The sequence below is a fragment of the Malania oleifera genome, chromosome 12 (genome assembly GCF_029873635.1).
Source record: "Malania oleifera isolate guangnan ecotype guangnan chromosome 12, ASM2987363v1, whole genome shotgun sequence".
Classification (NCBI taxonomy): domain Eukaryota; kingdom Viridiplantae; phylum Streptophyta; class Magnoliopsida; order Santalales; family Ximeniaceae; genus Malania; species Malania oleifera.
The window spans coordinates 48,723,047-48,736,209 of NC_080428.1; the positions used below are offsets into that span (position 1 = coordinate 48,723,047).

General features: G+C 36.1%; 1 non-coding gene across 1 annotated transcript; it reads right to left on the minus strand.

The window, feature by feature from the left end:
- Nucleotides 1-9,490: 9,490 nt before the first annotated feature.
- On the minus strand, nucleotides 9,491-9,588 carry LOC131145316 (small nucleolar RNA snoR109). Its single transcript, XR_009134099.1, has one exon. It is a non-coding gene; the product is annotated as a small nucleolar RNA snoR109 (small nucleolar RNA).
- Between the last annotated feature and the right edge of the window lie 3,575 nt (nucleotides 9,589-13,163).

The following is a 13,163-nucleotide window of genomic DNA, read 5'->3' on the forward strand; positions in this document are numbered from 1 at the left end:
TTTTGGGAGAAAATATTCTTAAGGGTTTTATGTGAAGAGGCTTGAGCATATATCATATACATATATATTGCTTGATGACCTTCTTCTTTCATTTGTGATATATTTTCAAAGATTAAAATGTCTCCCATTTTCTTCTTTTGAAAACCATTTTTGGGGAAAATATTTTTGGGGTTATATTTGAAGAGGCTTGAGCATATAACATTCTTCATATGTATATTGCTTGAAGGCCTTTCTATTTTTCATGTTTTTCAAAGATTAAATTTCTCCCATATTCTTTTAATTGGAAAAATATTTTTTGGAGAAATTTATTGTGAAAAATATCTTGAAGGCTTGGGCTAATATTCTCGCTCATATATTTTGCTTGAATGCCTTCTTGGGATTAATTTTATTAAGGTCAATCATTTTGAAGAAAACCCTAATATCCTCCTACTCTTATCTTGAAATACATTTGTTGGAGAATTTATTTGGATTATACAAGAGGGAGCCTTGAGCATATATCAAATTAATATATACTTGCTTGAGAGGCTTCTCCTTTTATTTTATAAAGGTCAATCATTCTAGAAAATAAAATCTTTTTCCAAACTCTCAAGTTTTACTTGAAAAATATTTTGAGAGAAAACTCATACTTTACATGAGTTTCATTTCAAAATCATATGAGAATGCATATTAGATTTTAATGTTGTACATCCCTGCTTAGTTTAGAAGCATATTTTATGTACAAAATGATTTTCATGTAACGGTTCGGTTCAACCCGTTAATTGAACTGGAGAGTCTCAGCCTCGCAAGTGAGACCGGTTCGGTTCAGCCCGGAATTGAACTGGGGAGTCTCAGCCTCGCAAGTGAGACTAGTTTGGCTTAGCCTAGTAATTGAGCTGGGGTTTTCCTCGCCCCGTAAGGAGAGGATGTAAAAGGCTTTTGCTCCGCCCGATTAAATGAACAGGTATAGTGGAATTCTTGGGGGTAAGCCCAAGGCAGGGATGTAGGCTGGTTTGGCTGAATCTCGATAACAAATCTGGTGTCGCTCTTTCTATTTTATTTAAATTCCTGCACTTTAATTTCAGCATGTGTATAAATATTTATTTAATGTCAAAATTATTCTCATGCACACATTTGATTTAAATAAGATACTGCACATGTGTATGTTTGCTTTTATTGTTAAACTCGCTTTACATACACGTATGCATGTTGAATGGGATATGATACTGTAATGAATCGGCGAATTGTTTAAATTAGCCAAAAAATTTTTAAAACCCAATTCACTCCCCCCCCCCCTCTCTTGGGATCACACCAATTCCAACAAGTATGAATTTTTGAACAATGCTCTTCGGAGAATGGAAAGTATCCTTATAAAAATAATCACAATTCAAAGCAAGGATAAGAACCAAAGAATAGGAGAAACCTTATCGAATATGATTGTGGTATGCTAAAGATTTCTTATGGAAGAAGATAGGTGAACCAAAATTAGAGGATTTTTTATATTTTAAACTCAAAGGAAATATTTGATTTAACTAAATGAAGATTTGATTTCCTTAGTGGATGCCCCTAACTTGGTTATAGCTATGAGAAACACTTAATATATATTAGTAATTTATAATCAATAGTGCTTTAAGCCTAGAGTAATTTCTAAGTTTTGATCTAGGCCTTTATGTTAAAAGATAAGTTTAGCGATAAAGGATATATAGTGAGACGAATCCCTAAACCTCAACTTTGTGAAATGGACAAAGTATGCTTAACTTAAAATGTTTATATTTAAGTGTGGGTTCAGCATTTTGAATTATATACCAGACGTAGTAGCTTTGTCCATTTGGAAGTGGATGTGTATACTAAGCTTCTACATTTTAAACTTAAGTCACTTCCCAAGCCTAATGTCATTACTAACCCCTAAATCTAGTCCAAGGGTCTAAGGAAGAATTAATTAATTTGGTAACATTAATTTAAATCCATTTTTCCTTAGGTCCTAAGGGGTTTGCTTTCATGACAACCCACTCCATTTCTTTATCCATGCTTCTGACACCTTGACCTGAACAGATGTATTTAATGTGCCCTTTCTTTCCAATGTATCAGAAAGTTTTATATACACATGAACGATTACACTTATTTGTTCTACTTCTACTTGATGAGGCATGGCAATGAGATTTATAAGATGAACCCTTTTTGAACGATTTACTTATTTTAACTCCTAAGGATTGATTTCGGTCATCTCATTCATTTGTGGGTTTGAAAATCATTTTAGAATAGTCTTCAATTTTTTTGTTTGAGCAAATGATTTTCAAGACCTTCTTAATCTTTTTATTCTCAAGGATAGCAAGATGTTCCTTTAATTCTTTTAATTGCTTAGCTATCCCATTATTCTCAATTTTCAAAAATGATTTCTACTTAGATAACTTAACTAGAAATTTATTCATTTTCAATAAATTCTTTTCTAGTTTTTAATACGACCACATGCTTTCATTATTCAATTCGGTACATGATTCATTACAAGATATATCACAATTATTATATGAATCATTGCATGCTTGTTCAATAGGACTATCATAAATATTATCAAACGATTCATCATACAATATGCTACAATACTTTTCATAAGAATCATCGCATACATCATTAACAGTATTATCAATAGATGATTCAGCATGCGACACAACACAACATTCAGCATAAGAATCATCAATCGAGCTAGAGTGAGAATCATATACCTCATCGCTGATTACTAGCTAATGATTACCTCCTCCTGATCATATGGAGTAGCAAACTCCTCCTCTTTGCCTTGTCTATATCTCCTGTCCAACTCTTCCCACATATCCTTTGCACTAGAGCATGCCATAATCTCAAGTAGAATATTAGAATCTAAAGCGCAATACAGTATATCCATGGCATGTGAATTTGCATGCATCATAGTAGTATCATTGTCGTTCATAGGCATACAAATTCCTTTGACAATCACCTGCCAGACCCTTCAGTCCATTAATTTTATAAATATGCTCTTTCTTATTTTCCAAGAGGTGTAATCAACACCTCAAAATAATGAAGGATTGGAACGTGATCGTCCGTCTTTGAATGGAGATACACCAAATTGAGTCACTACGATCATTTTACAAAAAACGTTTAAGTCTAGTGCAACAAGGCTCTAATACCAATTGTTGACTTTAGTGTATTCCCAAGAGGGGGATGAATTGGAAATTTAAAAATTCTTCCTAGGCTTAGCTAATCCAACAGGCAATATTTCACAAACCTAGGGTCTTTCTATGTATTCACAATCCCAAACAAATATTCAAATAATAAATATAAACATATAAATGCAGAATGTAAATTACAAAAAACAAAATCAACACCAGATATGTTATTGGGGTTCGGCCAATACTGCCTACGTCCTCGCCTTTAGCTTACAAGCCCGAGGATTCCACTAATACTCACTTAACGGGTGGAGCGGCATTGGTTACAACTAGGTCAATTAATGGGGCTGAACTCAACCTATACCTTACTAGGATTGTGCACCTACCTTTCCTAACCGGGTATAAGCCAATTTGGTGCTATTCAAAAAGTTAGTCTCCCTCTTCAAGCCCACACTTGGAATACAACAAATATTGAAATACAAACTTTTGCATGCAAGTAAAAGTGCTTCTTACACTAAGCAGATATGTACCAATATGTTCAACCAAATAATGCACTCACATATGATAGGATATTAAGTTCAAGTGAGATTTTGTTAACCATTGTGTTAACTCTCAACACAAGATATATCAATGTGTGTATGTGAGAGTGAAACTTTTGATCTTAAGCTAATATGCTTCTTGTGTGAATAACCAAACAGCCTCTACAACCCTAAATAAATATCACAAAAATATTTCTCAAATATAAAGCACAATAGATAATAGGGTTTTAAGCTTGCTAAAGATATTTTTGTCAAAGCACAAATCAAGCTTATGAATCTTGCAATGAGAATGCAAGATCTTATGCCAAGCAAGGATTTTTCCCAATCAAATATTTATGATTGAAATATTATAGGAAAAATATTAAGCAACTCTCTAAAAATTAATACACAAGCAAATATAAATGAGAGAGAGTTTAAGCTTGTATGAAGATTATGTAAAAACAATCTCACTCAAAATAAATGGTTAGATGAGTATAGGAGAAGAGATTTTGGCAACGAGTATGAAAAATATGGAAGTATAAATGATTTTGACCACAAAGATTTGCAGAGGAATTTGGCTAATCTCAAAACCCTAATCTTGTGTTAATTTTGCAAATGAGGGCCTATATATAGAATTTGGAAAAATTATAGCCATTGGGGACATGTTGGGTATTTTAGAAAAAGGTTAAGTGAGTTTAATTAAAATTAACCTAGTTTAAACTTGGTAAAAATTGGGCAACCTGAGAGGGTCAGTCGACCATTTTGATGGTTCGGTCAACTGTGGTGCCTAGTTCGGTCGACCAAGGATAATTTGAAGTACTAGTTTGGTCAACCAGACTTGAGGTGATTTCTGATCTCTGAGGTTCGGTCAACCAAGGTCTTTTGAACTTAAAGGTTTGGTCGATTAGAGCGTTGGGACATCCCTTGAGGTGGTTCGATCGACCAGAGCGTTGCAATTTATTTCTGGTCCGTCGACCGAAAAGTTAACTTGTTAACGTTCTGATTCGGTCGACTAAGTGGTCAACAGTCAACCCTGGCAAGGTTCAGTCGATCGAAGGTGTTCTGTGTGTTTTGGTTCGGTCGACTAAACACACAAAAACTGTGCATTTAAGTTTTGATTTCTATATAGTCACCCTTTCTCACATAATTCTCATTTCTAAGTTATAGGGGATTTTTCATGTGATATTTTGGGGTCCTGAAGTCAATTTATGGTCTTTGAGAGATAAACCTTAAAATCTGGTGTCGGTCGACCGAAGGGTGCCCTAAGGTCATTCGAATCCTTATGGTCATTTGAGCTTATCAGTCCTATCATGCATGCAATGCATTAGTTATTATAGACCATATAAGATTATAGACCCAAAATGATAAATATAAAAATGTAATACAACTTGAAATATAAATCAATATTCATGCATGGCTCCTTTGCAATTCCATGGAATACGCTAGGATATGCTCATTTAGATGCTCTAACGGCTTCCACATTGTATCATCATCATCTGTGCTAACTAAAAAATAAACCTGCTCAAATACTCAAAGCACACAGATGAGATACTGTGGTTTGTCATAATCAAAACAAGGATCTGACCAAAAAGTCAATACATTCTTCCATGGTAGGGGTTATGTCTAACATTTCCATAGTAAAGCAATGGTAGGGAGGATTCCAAAATTCTTTCAGAGCGGTTATCACATGATAATCGACCCCTATATGCACCAAGAAGCCTATGTGACCATACAATTATGAAAATTGCATTCGTCTCCCCACTATCCAATCAATCCAGATTTTCCTTGTCTCCTTCAGGGTATCGGTTCTAATATCCAGCTTGACCTGAGTTGGCAGCACCTTTATTAAACTATGATTCAAGCTATCCCCAAAATGATTCTACTGGGTTTCAAAATGCAACTGGACTATGGTCTCTTCTTCCTTACATATCACCATTGGACCTGTCATAAAATAACTTTGGGCTATCTTAGAATTCTAGCAACACAATGATGGGCCTAACATGAATGCTAATGAATGGATGATGCAATTTAATAAATCAATGACAACACAAAACAGGATTATGTCATGGAGAAGGATGTGGATCTTGTCACTTATGTAGAGACCTGGTGAATTATATTAATTAAATAATAGGAGGAGGAGAGAAAAGGAAATTGTAAATTGGAATTTAACAGAGTCTCATCGACGAACATGCTTGATGGGATCGTCGACGGGGACACGCATCTTGTTGACGAGAAGTTAACGAGGGGCTATTTTGAGTTCTAAATTTCGTCGACGAGGAATAGGTGTTCATCGACAAACTCCTTTTGTTGCCTCGTTGACAAGGTGACGTGTCTCATTGATGAGTGCAGGTGTACAAATAGCCTGACCTCGGTTTTCATCGCAGAATTCACGTGAAGAAATTCTCTTTCTCTCTCCTCTTAGGTTCTCCTTCATTCTCTCTAAGATTTTGGGTACGTTCTTTGTTGGATCGACAATCTGAAGCCATCACACTACTCCTGGGGAATTTCTCTTCAAGTCTATTGGAGTAGATCGTTGGTGGGGCTAACTTGGACATTATCCTAGGTTCAGGGTAAGGTTTTTATTGAGTATTTGGCATTTTTAAAATTGTAGAAAAGGTAGCATTTGAAGAAATACTGAAGTTTTGTTTAGGACAATGTTGTTTTCAGGGTTTTGAGTAGGGAACTCTGCGGGAACAGGACTAGTCGTTTTAGGGGCTTTCCAGTAGTCAGGTAAGGTAGTAAACTAAAGAAATAATTTTCCATGAAAATTATTATTAATTAATAGCAGATTATTTTTCAGAAAACATGTATTATGTATGACTATATTTGGAAAAATATATATCTGGGAAAATACTACTGTTACATAGGAATATGTTTTTAGTGTAAAAATGTCATGAAATGTGATTTCAAAACAGAATTCATGATTTTATTCAGTTTGTGTGGCATGAATGTTATTTCACGTATATCGTATTATGTTAAGTCAGATTTACAGAAAAAGCATGTTTATAGTTATTTTCAGAAATAACACGGATAATACAGGAAATTATGGTTTCAGAATATATGATAAACAGTACATATGCTCAGTTCAGTATCTATGATATATTCGATGCAAGGCCGTGATTGATAATCGACGTAAGGCCGCAGTTATGTATGTTATCTAGCACAAGACCGTGATTATTTATGTTATGACAGAATTCATAAAATTCTATCAATTTATTTATGTTAAAACAGTATATGATCATGTACTATATATTATTAAAACCTAGATGATAATTCAGATCAGTTTTCAAGATCATAGTACCGTAGTTATACAGCTCAGTTTAGTTCAGACTTGTGCTAACTACCCCTTCCAATAGAGGGGGCGGGAGATGGATAGTCGATGTGACGTTCAGTGTAGAGTTGTAGACGTCCACCTGATAGTCCAAACTAGGGTGCGGCGGGTCTATCGTACTTACATACATTTTTGACTCGGAAGTGGTTGGCCAGCCATTGTCGGGTCCCGCCTTCGGGTTGCACAACCCGTCATAGGGGTTAATACATGACACCAACTGGCTATTCATCTTGGGTATATTTCAGTACTACTAGTTATAGCAATTTTATGAACAGTGAGATACAGTATGATTTAATATAACTATGAAATTGTATGTTTATTCAGTTATGATATTATCAGTGTTTTCAGGCATGTAATATTTACTGTATATTTATAATAGCACGCAAATATTCATGTTACTATACAACTGTATTTAGTTTATTTCTCTTACTAAGAGGTGTCTCACCCTAACTTTAAACCATTTCAGGGAACCCAGAAAGACAAGCGGACCGAACTCTGCACCGTTGAGACAATTGTTCTACCCTACTAGAAGGGTGAGTTTTGAATTAGGGTAGGTAGGTTTTTGATGTAAGATCCTAGTTTTATCTTTTGGTGTTTTGAGGATTGTATATATACATCTACAAAAATACGGTGGAATGTAAGTAACTCTGGTATTGTATTTTATGGTTGGGTGGATGAAATTTATATTTATTGCTGCTTAAGCGTCTGCTGTGTATGACAAGTGTATACCTGTTACCCACGAGTTCAGTTCGACTTTTCTATATCATTAGTTATTGGTATCAGAGTATTTAATATGGCTGGTTATGTAGTAAATTAAGTAGTTCGTTACACCTTACCCCAGGTAGATGCATTACTACGGGTTTTGATCAATTGGAAGCTCTATCCTACTAGAGCGAACTTGGTGGTTAAGTACGTGGGGTTAAGCTTCTAATCCCTATAGACAATAGGTTCCCAACATGTCCCCTATCCTTACCCAATGGGTTTGGACAGAGTTCAAGCTGAGTGGAGTGGTTCGCGTGCCCCCAAAGACCGAGTCTCATGAGAGCTAACGGTACTGTGCTCCTTTCTAAATCTAGAGGGTGAAGCCTGGGTAGAAGGCCTTTGAAATGTGTGTGAATTTAAGCTTATTCCCACAAATCCCACATTTATTCACATGCTATTTCAAACATGTAAGGAAAAAATTTTGATCAAAGATATTCACATGCTTAAACAAAAGTAGAAACAATATATTCACAATTAATCAAAGATATTTGCATGCTTATTCACACAAATTTGGAAACAATTATTCACAATTAATAAAAAATATTGACATGCTTATTCAAACAAATATGAAAATAAATATTCACAATTAATAAAAAATATTCACATGCTTAAACAACCATGGAAACAAATATTCACAAATATATTTACATACTTAATCAAAAGTATAGAAACAAATATTCACATTTAATCAACCATAGTCAAGCATATATACACAATTAAATGTTTGACCACAATATTCACAAAATATATGTGCAAGTAAACATGTGCAATCAAATATTTATAATTGTATAAATAATATTCACAAAATAAGGAGTGATTCAAAGACTTATTAAATTTATATTTGGGATAATTTTCAATTAATTACTAGCTCGACTCTCTAATGTCCCTAGCGGAGTCACCAAACTATCGCGATGTTCCCCGCAGAGCGAAGGTGCCCCGGGGTGGGCGAAATGAAAGAATGTTTTAATTTTCGTGAAAAATGGAGGGTGGAGTGTGGTTAGAACACTCGATCACTACCCAATTAAGGGAAGAATCGGTCTGCATTACCAAAGTAAGGATTGGGAGTTCGGTTACGTGAGGGGAAGGTACTAGCACCCCCTACACGCCTGTTCTATGAACGGTACCTAATTAATTAGAAAATTATCCCAAATTAAACTTAATAATTTTCATTTTACTCCATTTTTAATGAACTAGTTGCCCAGGTATACAGTTGAATAAGCAAACGTGACAATGAATCAAACCCTAGAGGCTAAGTGTGTTATAGACAAACATGGAAATAAATACGAAACAAATTATAGACATGAAACAACATAATAACAATATGAAAACCAATCAAATCCTAGGATCAATATGAATATGAAAAATGAAATGGTGTGATCAGGTCCTAAATGAATAAACGACAAAATATATAACAATAATGAACATTAGTATACATACTCAAATAATACAACCATAAAAAACCTAAATGAATAAATAATAAAATATATAACAATGGTGAATATGAATATACAAAGTTAAATAATACAACAATAAAAAGTCTAAATGAAAAAATAACAACCATTACGACACAAATAATAAATCATGATAACAGTATTGAATAATGCAATAATAATCAACAAATATGAGCATACAAAAAATATTAAATAACAAGAAACATGAATTTACTTAATATAGCTTAGGATTATGTCGGTAGAACGTCTAATCAGCACCAAGACACCCATAAGCACTAAGAAAGAAAGAAAAATGATATATCGAAGCAAATAAAAAAATGTAAGAAGCTTGGGAGGCGGATTCGTTGACGGATATCAAAAAATCTCGCGACAATTAGCCAATCAACTTCTCTGTATTTATTTAGCTACAACTACTTTGGGAAGCCGAGATCAAGGGCATCAATATCCATAATCTCGGCACATGTAGTTGTGTATGGTGGTGTGTGTTAATGTGTGTGTTGCAGTGTGTAAAAGTGTGCGTTAAAGTGTGTGCATAAGTGTGTTAAAGCGTTTGTATATGTGTATAAATGGGTGTTAAAGTGTGTGTATAATGTGTTCAACAGTGTGTAAAAGTGTGTGCATGTGTGTGTAAATGTGTGTGTAGCAGTGGGTATTAAAGTGCGTGTATAAGTGTGTGCAACAGTGGGTGTTGGTGTGTGTTAACAGTGTGTGTAAAAGTGTGTAAATACATGTTAGCAGTGTGTGTGAATGTGTGTGTAAGTGTGTGAGTTAGTGAGCGAGTTAGTAAGTTAGCATGGGAGTTAGTGAGTGAGTTAGTATATGAATTAATATATGAGTCGGTATATGAATTAGTATATGAGTTAGTCAGGGAGTTAGTATATGAATTAGTACATGAGTTAGTTAGTGTATAAGTTAGTAAGTTAGTATGTGGGTTAGTGAGTAAGTTAGTATGTGGGTTAGTATATGAGTCGTGTGTGCGTGAGAGTATGTTGTGTGTGTGTGAAAGTGGGAGGAACCAAATAAGTATGAATCAGTGAAACATCATATATTCACGAGTATGAACTGATAAAACATCAAATATCTAGGTACATGCGGGTGTGGGTGCGTGATGAGGAACTCATGGCAGGGTATGGAGGTGCTAGCCGGCGAGTGGGAGGATGGCCGGAGATGGAGGTTGGCAGTGTGGCTGCAGCATCGGAGCTGGGATTCGAAGATGGTGATAGCGGTGGTGATGGTTGTGACGTTGGAGCTGGGTTCCCAAGATGGTGACAGCGGCGGTGTTAGTGTGTGTTAGCCTTGAATAGTGTTGGCGGCTATGAAGCAGGGAGTGGCGGTGGCGGCTGCTGCTGCTGCATGTGGCAGAGGTAAAGGAGGAGTTTGCAGAGACGAGGGATGTCACAAGTCTCTCTGTGTGATTCGCGAAGCAGCGAGTGAGCAATGGGCAGTGAGTCAGCGATGGCGACTGTAGGACTCCTCTGTGACAATGAAGGAGAGGCTTGTTGTAAGCTCTAAGCACAAAAAACCAATTCAAAAAAATAGTTGAATGAATGTTATTAAAATCAAAATAAGTGGTTGGCTTATATAAGCCTCACAAAGAAATAAAATTGAAACAAACAACCCACGTTTTACTGATCCTAATACTGTGGTAAATGGCTAAGGAAATGGTTAGACTCTACTTATATGTCCTAAATAATAGGATTTATTAACTGAATGAACCTTTGACAACTTCAACTATGACTCTAACAACCCCAACAATTTCTTCCCTAAACTGATTGCGGTAATGCTTTCAATTTACTCGTGGTACCACACACACACCCATTGACTCACGCAGCTTCAAGAACACATCCAACTTAAGTGGTTTTTTCATAATGTCTGCAACTTGTTCTTGTGTGACATAATGATTTAGCTTAACAACTCCATCTCTGGTCAAATCACGCAAGAAATGAAACCTTACATCAATGTTTTTGCCACGTCCATGCATGACTGGATTCTTGGATAGCTTAATGGTAGAACTGTTGTCACATAACACAGTGGTACACTTGCCTTGAGAATGACCAAGCCTCTTCAACACTCTCCTCATCCACACCCCTTAACAAGCACAAGAGGCAGCTACCACAAGCTCTACTTCAGTAGTGGACAGAGCAACTACAAGCTATTTTTTATAGGACCAGGACACAACTCCTTCACTAAGTAGAAACACATAACCAGAAGTGCTTTTCCTGTCATCTACATCTCCTACATAATCACTGTCTATATATGCCATCAACTCTCCATTACCCTCCTTTCAATAAAAAATTCCCAAATCGATAGTACCTTTCAAGTATTTTAACACCCTTTTCGCAGCTTGCAAATGCAACTCAGTTGGACTTGCCATGAATCTGCTAATGAGAGACACCACATACATCAAGTATGGCCTATTTGCAGTTAGATACATAAGACTTCTAACCAAATGTTTGTACATGGTAGCATTCACCTTGGATCCTTCTTCATCCGTCACTAGTCTAATGCCAGGAACAATGGGATTCTTCACACTAGTACTCTTCTCCATCCTAAACCTCTCCAATACATCTTTTGCATACTTTCTTTGACTAATATAAATGCCTTCAGGATTGTAAAACCTCCACACTGAGAAAATATTTCATCTTTCCCAAATCAGTCATATCAAATTCAAGTTTCATAGAATTCTTGAACTTAACAAACATACTCTCATCATTACTAGTAAAAATTAGATCATCAACATATAAGCTAACAATCAAAAAATATGCTTCAATCCGGGTATACCATGCATGAGGGGCTTGTTTAAGGCCATACAATGCCTTCTTCAATTTGTACACCTTATACTCTTCACCTTTCTTCTCATAACCCTGTGGTTGCTCAACAAACACTGCTTCATTTAGCTCTCCATGCAAGAAGGTGCTTTTTACGTCAAGCTGATTCACACTCCAAAAATTTTGACCTGCTAAAGCAATTACCATTCGAATCGTATCCTACCTAGCCACAGGCGCAAACACCTCAGTATAATCTATGCCATGCTATTGTGCATACCCTTTCGCCGTCAATCAAGCCTTACACTTGTCAACCTCACCATTTTCCTTGAGCTTAGTTTTGAAAACCCACTTTATTGCAATCTTCTTCTTTCCTTTAGGAAAATCTGTAAGCTCCAAAGTCCCATTTCTTTCGATCGCTTCTATCTCCAAGTCCATTGCAGCTCTCCACTTGGAACTCTGAATAGCTTCTTCGAAAGTAGTCGGATCTGAAGTTGAGGTAAACAGAACCAAATTGTTGTGCTCAACTTCTTCTTCTAAAAATTCTCCCCCACTCACATAATCTTTCATCCAGAACGGTACTCTTCTATTCCTCCCTTCTAGTGAACTTTCTTCAAATGTTGTAGAATTCTCTCCAGGTGACTCACTTGAAGATAAGCTAACCTCTCCTCCTTCTTCTTCTGATGCCATCTCCTCTTCAGATCCTTCTTCACTTTGATCATGTTCACTTCCTTCTTCATTACTATCTCCCCGCTCGAGGATATCAAGTCTTGCTTCTTCATTACTTCTTCCCTAATCCCAGCACTCATTTTCTTCAAAAACCACATCTCTGCTTACAACTATCTTCTTGGACGCTGGATCATAAAGTCTATATGCTTTAGACTCTTCACTCATGCCTAGTAGCACACACTGAAAACTCTTATCATCCAACTTCTTTCTCTTACTGTCTGACATATGAACATGGCCAATGCATCCAAAAACCTGAAAATAATCAACATTGAGTTTGACACCACTCCAAGCCTCTTTAGGAGTCATATCTTTCACTGCCAATGTAGGACTTCTATTGAGCACATGTGCTGTCCAATTTACTGCTTCTGGCCAGAAATTCTTTGGAACTTGCTTTTCCGATAACATACTTCTAACCATGTTCATGATTGTCTTGTTTTTACGCTCAGCTACTCCATTTTGTTGGGGAGTGTAGGCTGCAGTGAGCTTCCTGCTAA